This window comes from Aphelocoma coerulescens, chromosome 1A (assembly GCF_041296385.1).
Source record: "Aphelocoma coerulescens isolate FSJ_1873_10779 chromosome 1A, UR_Acoe_1.0, whole genome shotgun sequence".
Lineage (NCBI taxonomy): Eukaryota > Metazoa > Chordata > Aves > Passeriformes > Corvidae > Aphelocoma > Aphelocoma coerulescens.
The window spans coordinates 26391861-26401577 of NC_091014.1; the positions used below are offsets into that span (position 1 = coordinate 26391861).

A 9717-nucleotide genomic window follows, 5' to 3' on the forward strand; every position below is an offset into this window, starting at 1 on the left:
GTTGGGATTGGCAGCCTATAAATGCGCAAAAATTTATCCTTCATCCAGACCTCTGAACACCACAGGAATCAGCACAAGAGGATGACCAGAACTTAGTTTAGTTAGGAGATTATGATACAGAGACTTTTGTAATGCAAATGTTGCAGATAAATCTTTCTTCTCTCAGACAAAATCACCAGTTATCTCAGATCATTCATTTTGACAACACTAAAAACGGGAAAAAAATAAAACTGAGGAAGTGAATGTTAAGCCAAATATTTAAAGAACTGCGTTGCAGCTTTGCATGTGTATTTTCCTCTCCTACCACCTGTTGTCTGTTTTGCCCATCTATTGGCATCTCTTGGTTAACAGCACTGGACTACAGAAAATTTAATACAATGTGAGTGATAATCCATCCCAAAATGCACAATTTTTTCCACAAATAGTGGAGATGGCCATGTCCATGTCCATATGTCTGTTTGTCTCAGAGTATAACCTGTCAGTATCTTACAGAAAAAGATTAATTAGATAAACTTTGAATTTGTCAAAGAAATCATTTAATTTTGAAGATGAAGCAAGAGAGACAAAAATACAGCAGGAAAATGCTTGGCTTTCCTAAAGTCAATGGGAGCTTTCAGAGGAGTCAGGACTTCATCCTGTATGTTTTGTTTTTCTTCAAATGTCAGTTACCTGCATACAACATAAATACGATGTGGTCAGAGAAGTGTACAGTGAATAGCTGAAACAGTTAACAAAATCAATAAATGTAGGGAAAGTAGATGAAAACATAAACCAGACTGAGATATTTTTTCCAGACCAAGATTTTTAAGTCTTCTGTATTTTGTCATTTGTTAAACCACAAATAGTTATAAACAGAGCTGCAGTTCAGAGGGTCTTTGTTTCTAACATAAACAAGGTATAGGGCATAGCTCTGTGTGTCAGCCAAACATGAATATAAGTTACAAAAATGATATATATGTATAAAAGAAGTGTCAGACCATAATTGAAAAATTGTATTTGGACATGCATAAATGTAAGGAACACACTTAACTCCAGAAAGGCAGTAAGGATTTAACAGAAAATAACCCAGATTAGATTAATGCATGCATTGTACTGTGTCAGTGAAATTATTTTAACTCAAGATACTGAAACCCAGAAGATGGGGAACTGTGCATCATTTAAGTATTGTTATTCATCCTGGTGTGTCTGTCTTAGTTAAAAACTGATAAAAACTATACTGAACATATTTAACTTTTAATTTAATTATATCTAGGAGCAGAATTTATTTATTTTAAGGGGCAAGTTTAACAGGAATAATAATTTTCATCTAAAATGGCTGCATTTCTTAATTACCTGGTCATATCACAACCCCCCACATCCGTAACGGATCTATTTAAATACCTATTTTTTCACTTTTCTTTTCCTGGACTAACATATTCTGAGCATCAAGAACATTTACTTTCAGATCATTACCTTAAATTCTTTTATAGTTTGTTTTTTAGAACTAAGAAGAAATACAGCTCTCAGGTAAGTATTTTAGCCCTCAAAGTATTCTGGTGCTACAGACTCGTTTAGCTGCATAGGTCACAGCAGACACTGCAATAAACAATGTTCCAAACTTCCAAAGCCTGCAGAGGTCAGTATAGCAACATCAACAAGAAATTATATAGCCTCACTGAATAGATTAGCAGTTACAAATATTTATTGTTAAAACACAAAATGATCTATCATTCCAGCTGTTACCAGAACTGTGGAACTACAGTGGCATGTGATGATTAGTCTTGCAAACATCATCTAGTATTGCAGATTCTTAAAGTTTTAAAGATGTATTTTTCTATTTGCATTTGCTAATTATAAAAGGGTTAAATATATTTTTCTTGAAAGTGTTTGAGAAAAGTTGGATGAGCATTATGGAAAATGTAAGCATACTCTTCTTCAGAAGCTGTCTTCTCTATGTTGCCCTGTCAATGACCTCTGCTGTGACATTGAAGAAATACCCTCTGTGTGGGTGAGAAATAATTTGCTTCAATAGCTCTTCTGCCCCAGACATGTATAAAAAGGAGACCATAAACATATACCCCACGTTTGCTTTGGCACTGACACCATCAGAGTCATTTAGAGCAGAACTTTTAGCTGTTTGTGACAAACCAGATCAGGATGAATGATCAAAACAGTACATGTTTAGCTCCTAGCTCGGTGCAATGAAATCTCAAAAACTGAAAAGAATGACAGATAATAGTGCTAATCAGGCCCTTGAACTATATAAAACTTTATTTATGAAAACTATATAATCTTATTTATTACCTTGGCCAGACCTGCCTGCTGTTAGCACTAGAAAGCAGTTCCATTAGTGTTTCATTGCACGTTCTCAGTTGTATATTTAAGAATAAAAAAGACATTCAGACATGACTTGGATTTGCAGAGAAAGATTTTGAGAGACACCAATTTGGCTTAAACATGTATGATTTGCTTTCTTCAAAGCACTGCACTTTGGTAGGCAAAATACATGATACTCACAACACAGTGTTCAACTCCTACAAAAAGCTGGTTATAACTAAAATATTTTTCCTTCACAAGTCTGCAAAAGTTTAGGGCAAGCTTTTTGTCTCTTCAATGCACAGTGTCTGCTCTTGTCTCAGCTGTCCACCATAGCATTAGTTGTGGACACTGAGGTATTGAAAGTGGTTCTGCACTCATTTTTTTTCCTTTCCCCATAGACATTCATATAACACATTTCTTAATAACTCTCTGCCTTCACAGTTTCTCAAAAGAAAATGTGAATTGCTCAAAACAGAGTAACTTTAACATAAACATCTGAAACAGGGTAACCGTCCTGAATATGAGTGATGGGTCAGATGCTCTGCTGCTTCTATTTATACATCCCTACTTGAACTTATGGAAATTTGCACACAGATCTGTGGCAGTGGGAGGATTACATTTGAACTTTCTTGGCCTTAAGAGACTCATTCTAAAAGTGCATATTTCTCTATCTATACATATATACAATTACATATAAATTACATAAAGTTGATGCCTTTTTAAAGTCCAAGGTGGTAAAGTAAAATGAAAAATGATGAAACATGCCTAATTTTACTTACTGTCTCTGCAAATCAGTGTTGTTTACTAGTAAAGATTCATGGAATTAGTAGTACCTACATATATGTTAGTTGCCCTCAGATTTTAGCTGACATTTTGCTACATAAGAAAATCATGGGTTTGGGTATCCAAAGCACTGGGAAGCTTTAACATAGCCTCATCAACTTACAATCAAAAACTATCCCTGAGAAACTCATAAGAGACAGTAGTAAGGAATTTAACGGGTGGGAGAGAGGTCACAGAGAAAATGTTTAAATGCATATTAAATCTCAGCTTCTACTGAAACAGCTGGTTGCCTGTAGCAGTACCAAGATGATACTGAATCAAGTATCTGTTTCACATGGTTCCTGCAAAACCAGGAGTCTAAAGATTTCTTACTCTGCCACACTCATGATTATCTTTCTGAGAAACACAAAGAAACACAGTTCACAACCTGTCTCCTGATGTTGTAAGTATTGACATGTAGTGTTTCCCCTATATATTTTCAAAAGAATTGTATTTTGCCATGTAGAAAAAGAGACAGGAACGTGTAAACCATATGTTAGTGCTTAAAAAAAAACAACAAAGCCAAACAACCAAAAATACCTGTCATATTTTTTTGACTTAAATCTAGATATTTAAAAAGAGGAAGCTTAAATAGACCAGCTCACAAACTTTTATTTTTCAAGATTATGCACTCTGAAGTGAAAAGCAAAAGCTTTTCTAAAATAACCATAAACTAGCTTCCTCTTTCACATTCTGTTCATGCATGGTAGATCTCAGACCAGTTAAAGCAACAGAACAGATAAAGGTGTTTTGGTTTGAACCTGGAATAAAGTACAGTGACCTGCAATTCAAAATAGAAACATAAAGGTGAACAGGCTAGAGCTCGTAATACAGCTCTTCACAACCTTGCTTCTTATTCATTTATTTCCCTCTGTGCAGAATGGACGCAGAGTGGAGATGAAGGAGATCATCTGAGCAGAAGTGCTTCATCCTCACTTGTCACAGACATGCATGACTATTCCTAGTTCTAATTATTTAAACTCAGTCTGGTAAAACAAATAAGACTTAAAACATTTGTATTTTCAGTAGGTTCAGAGTAACTGTAGAAGAGAACATAGAAACATTATTTCCCTATTCGTCATCATCACTGTATTTTTCACACCATCAAAGGCTTGCATCAAACATCAGAGGACTGATAATTCCTGACAGAGCTTGTTTTTTTTGAGGTTTTTTTTCATTCCTTGTAATTATCAGTAATATTGTAATTTTTAAATCAGTCTCCAATTTTACTTTACCTCTCCTCTGAAACTCAGAATTCATGGGAAGGGGACAGAATCCTCTAGAGAACCTCAAGAGTGCATTTTCATTTTGTTTAGAGCAAAGAATATTTGCTGAGTCAATAGTGAAAGACTGAGCTGTTGATAATGCAAGGCTGAAATAGGTACACTCAAATATTTTCAAGACATGATAAATCTACTCTAACACACCAGTGGCTGCCCACTACTGAAGAAAATACTGCATTCATCATGTCCTTAAGGAGTCCACAGCAGAAATCACATCATCTTCAGAAGAAGCAGGATGGAATGACAGCATGTTTTCTTCAATTCCACAGAAAGATCTTTTTTGGCAGAAGACAAAACCAAACTCAGTATATAGCCTGACTTCCTCCTAATACCTGCCAAAATAATCTCCCCTTCCCACGCTTCCTCAATGTCAACAAAATGAAGTGACAAAAACAGCCGCTGGTGGCAAAAGGTTCTGTTAATATCATCAGCAGTCAAATATGTTCAGTACTTCTCAGTCTCCACAGAAGTCACGGTATGTGACCCCCATGGACATTTGGCTAACTAGAACTCTTTAATAAAATCAAATACTTGTGCAATGGGTACATGCAGCTGTATGTACACCCTGGGCCACACAGCAGAAATCAGCATAATCTCAGTATTATAGAAAAGGTGAACATTTACTGCACTATGTAGAAGACATCCTTGTTATATATAATTAGGAAACTTATTTTTCCCCTGCTGTCCTAATTTGTGGTTTTTTCTTCATTTTTAAAATTCTCCATTGGCTTTAATTAGCTTCTCTCTGAAATCACCAACCAGGTGAAATTAGAGCACTTTTTAAGCTAAAAAATGTAGTTGGATTTTTTCAAACTTTTTAAAGTTGAGCTTTATTCCCTGAGGCCAAATCCTCCCTGCTCTTACTCATGAGAGTAGTTCTGTGCACTTCAGTGAGGGAGCTTTTCACAGGAAGGCAGGTTTGGGCCCTAATGGGATATACCAAAGCTCTTCTAAATATGGATGTAAGATATATGAGACAAATCGTCTCTGAGGGAAATCAGCAGTGTTCTTAAATCAATGAAACTAAATCCACTTACATGCACTGAAGAGTTTTCCTTATGTTTTTAGACTTCACAAGTCTTCAACAAATATTTACCACATAGAAAATGATATCTTTTTGCTAATGACATTTCTATTCCTTCATTTAAAAATTCACCATTATATAATCAATAACAGTGACTCAATCCTTGCTATTATGACAGGAGCAAATTTTACCTAAGAGAAATCATTTTTGTGGTCCACATGACATGACATATCCTAAAGTATTTCATTGTTAATTAAGAAATGAAAAAACAACATGGTTAAGAAAAATGAAAAAATATGAGTGACTTCAAAATAATACACCTCTGAGCTTTAAAATGTTCTATGGGAGCTCTGGAGCTGGAGATAGTCATGTCCTTGTGATATTTCAGTGACAATTTCTATTTTAAGTGTCAAAAACAACTCTGCTATCTGGAGCAAGTAGTGTAGTATTCTCTCCTTTTAATATTCTAATCGTGAGGTGTAAAGTGAAATGGTTGCACAGAGTAATGGTGGTAAAGAAGCTGAGTGTCAATGAGACGGGAAAGGTGACAGACACGGAATGAGTCCCCAAGGTGCTCTCCAAGTGCATTGGATAAAGATTCCCCTGGGAAATTTTTCTCATTAGTTCTCAGACACAGTTCAGTAATTCAATAGCACCAGGTTACCATTAGTCACAAGACCAAAATATGTTACTTTCCATGCTTTAGCTCCTTGATTTGTATATGTCATTTTATGAGAGAAAATTAGGAGATTATATATCATTCAAAGTAAGTTCGTATGTTGTTTACATACCTCAGGATGATCCATGACAAGAAGACTCCTATTACAAAAGAGCATAAAAAATTAAACAGAAAACAAACACCTTTTTGATATTTGAAACTGCATTAATGGGTGATTGCATTGTACAGATATGAGCAAGATATTGCAGATTGATTTTCTATACTAGTATCCAAAAAATTACTTATAGTTTGTGATTCAAACCCAAAATTATCAACAATTAAAATGGAAAAAAACATCACTCTAGATTTTTTCTGTGAATATTACCGTGTTAAAATAATTCTTCCATGCTTCGAGATGAAATGTGTATGTACGCAGTTAATATGATTGGGAAAAGTAGCTAAAAAGTTTGATGGTAGCTAATTTTATGTGTAATTACTCTGTGAAAATGTTAAACTGAATGGGTTATTCTCGACATTTTTTTTCCTATGCAATAAAAGATGTACTTACTTCTATGCTATCAAAGTTAACTGCACTCCCACTCAGCACTTGAAGGAATAATGGCTGGAGGTGTTGTCTCTCTCATTACCCATCCGGATGGAAAGAAAGGAGTGTCCATCCCAAGTGGTCATTTAAACCTCATGCTTATATTAAAAAAATATGGCTGACAAAGTCCAGAAAGCACAAAAATTAGGCACACAAACACAGTAATTTATTATGTTTTACCTGTGCTGAGTAGTAGTTTATCTTTCTATGTATCCAAGAATGTACTCCAGAATGTTTCAATTTAGTTTTCACTCCTGATTAATGTATTTACCACTGATCACTGCACCATGCACTCATACTAAAGAGACAGAAGCTACAGATAATTATTCTGCCTAAAATAGTTTAGGAAAATACAGATATTTTAGCTTCTTTAAAAAAAAACAAACCCCCAAAAAAGGATGCATTCTCTGTACACTTTTTCACTTTATTTGATCGTGGTTTATGGAGTGTGGGGCTCTTGGGTTTTTCCCTCTCTTTTCAACAATGTTCAAAATTTAATATGAGAAACAAACAAAAAAGTTTTCATATAAATATCCATCTTGAATAAAAAAAATATTGAAATCTGTCAGTCCATAGATGCCTAATTTTCAACCTGGCAGCCTTTTATTGCAGTCAGATCAAAATAATGCACCCGAGGTGTCTCATTTAGCCTACAAAATCAACTTACTAGTAGAATTCCTTAACAAGAGGAATTATATCCCCAACACAATTACTCGTGCAGTAAATAGGGTTCATTGTTTTTTGACTAGATTCTGATGTGTTTATCGTTGTACTGCAGAAAGGCCATATGTTAAGTGCTATGGTGTCTGTGCCAAGTAAATCATCGGAAGCCAGTTTCTATTAATCTTATGTATGTTATTGCACTGGAGTTGGGTGTTTTGCTCCCCTGATTGAGAGAATGGCAGTTTTCTAGAAGTGTGAACTCACCTGTTTCATGTATATTATTTTCTTCAAAGCTGTGCACTGCAGTCTCCAAAGGAAGCTCTTCTAATTGAAAATGTTTCCATAACTCTTTAACACTAAGCTATCTCCCAACTAATGATCAGGCTCCAAATAAATATGCCAAATACTTATGGTATTATTTATGTGCCATACAGAAGCTCATCATTGACTTATGAATTGTAAATATTTATAAGTGGCTCATATTAAAGTAGTTGTCAACTGCAGCTACAGTACTTCACCTTCTGTCACTCCCAGGTATCAAGGGGGCTGATTCAATCACTCTCTTGTCAGACTACCTTTCTTCTCCTGAATACCCAAATCCCTAAACACAACAAAATATAAATGAATGAAAAGTGCTAATGATGCATCATTACCAAGAGGTATCAAGTTTTTTAAGGTCCTTTGCTGACTAAATTTTAAATTAGCACAATTATTCAGAGCATTCCCCAAGGCACCATTCATTATGCTTAGCCACTGAGTTGAGGCACACTGCAAACGAAATATATATTAGTGTCCACAGCATACTGCCTGTCTGCCTTCCTGGAGTAAGAACACATGCAGTATCTACCTGAAATGGAAAAACTCAGAATTAATCATATGAAGTATTTTTGTGTATTGAAAAACATACAAGTGTGCATGTATTTTAGAACTGATCATATATCTGCACTTCTGTTAGTGCTCCATTACCTACAATATATTTATGTTCCTAAAGATCCTGAATAACAAGGACAGGCACTTAGAAACTGAGAATTTTTTTTTCAAAATGTTGTTTCATCTACTTCCTAACACAGCAATTTTAATTTCCACTGAAATTTCCTGCTGAAGCCAGGAGATAAAACGTCTCTGATACAGTGCACAGTGGTTTATATTTTTCTTTGGCCTTGTCATCGGCAAACAGGTCAGAGTGGACATTATGCTGCTAAATTTGTTGGGCAGCCTGGATATCATATCTTTTAGAATTCCCAGTAGCAGTGACCTGGGTTACACCACCTTGTATGTCAAAATTTGATTTTTTTTCATGCACTCAATGACGAGTCCAAAGCCCTTGTTCATTAGGATATTTAACAGTTCTCTGAAGAATAAAAGGTAACTGACATGACAGATCCTTCTTGGGTTGTCCAAAAAGCAGATCAATTTGATGCACGCAGCAATAGGCATGGTGCTATTCCTTGTAAAATGCTAGTTGTATTTTTCACAAGAAGAGCAAAGCAACCAGTCCTTATACTCATGTTATAGGTTAATATAAAAAGAGGAAAAATGTTACTGTCTACATGCAACATGGGCTCACCAAACTACATGGTCGACAGCTCTCCCAGTAAGATGCAGTGCCCATTTATCCTCATGCAGATGAAAATAGGTATATTCATAAAGGAAAATTATTTCTGTATGTATCTAGCTGTAAAGTCCTGAGTTGCTATTTTAACCCAATGACATCACCACACACAAGTTGGGCCCCACAGGACAGATGTGCTTTCATGTGCAGTGATATCACTTTCACTAAAACACTAAAGGCATGACTTTCAAGCAGTTTTAAAATTCAGATCAGTTCTGCTCATATTTAATCCAGACATGTTGGTTTAACACCAAGCCAAGCCAGACCTTTTAATGTTCAGTGGCCATGATATAAAATTCTTCACCGTGTTGCACCAATAAATTCAGAAGTGCAGTGTAATTTGCTATAGTCACAGAGACTGTTGTGAAATTTAAGCAAGAGTAGAGAGCAACCCTTCATTTTGTGCCTTACCACAGTACTTCAGCTCTTTGGAAAACATCTTTTTTCCGCCAAAAAACAACTAACTGTGCGGACAGAATAATTTACTGTTGCTTGTTTTGGTTATGTTGAGATTAAATTAAAGGTAGGCTGTAAACCACCATTGGATTCTTCCTAAGTTAGGAACAGTGTCGCTGTGGCATTATTTAGGAGTTATTTAAAACAAACAATGGAAAGAAAGTGCCACTTGACACTGACAGCAAGTATCTCTGTTCATTTTGCATTGTCAATAGCTCCAGTGGTAGCACTATTCTTTTGACAGCTAAAAGCAGATGTGTGGGTTAAGTATGGGAGCAATTCAAATGTCCATAGTAA

The 9717-nt window shown here is 35.5% G+C and overlaps 1 long non-coding RNA gene across 1 annotated transcript; it reads right to left on the bottom strand.

Annotated features, from left to right (window-relative positions):
- Positions 1–584: 584 nt before the first annotated feature.
- Positions 585–8178, bottom strand: LOC138104608 (uncharacterized). Its single transcript, XR_011148157.1, has 4 exons — positions 7617–8178; positions 6654–6807; positions 6219–6246; positions 585–669 (listed from the first exon to the last, which is right to left on the bottom strand). It is a non-coding gene; the product is annotated as an uncharacterized lncRNA (long non-coding RNA).
- Positions 8179–9717: the final 1539 nt, after the last annotated feature.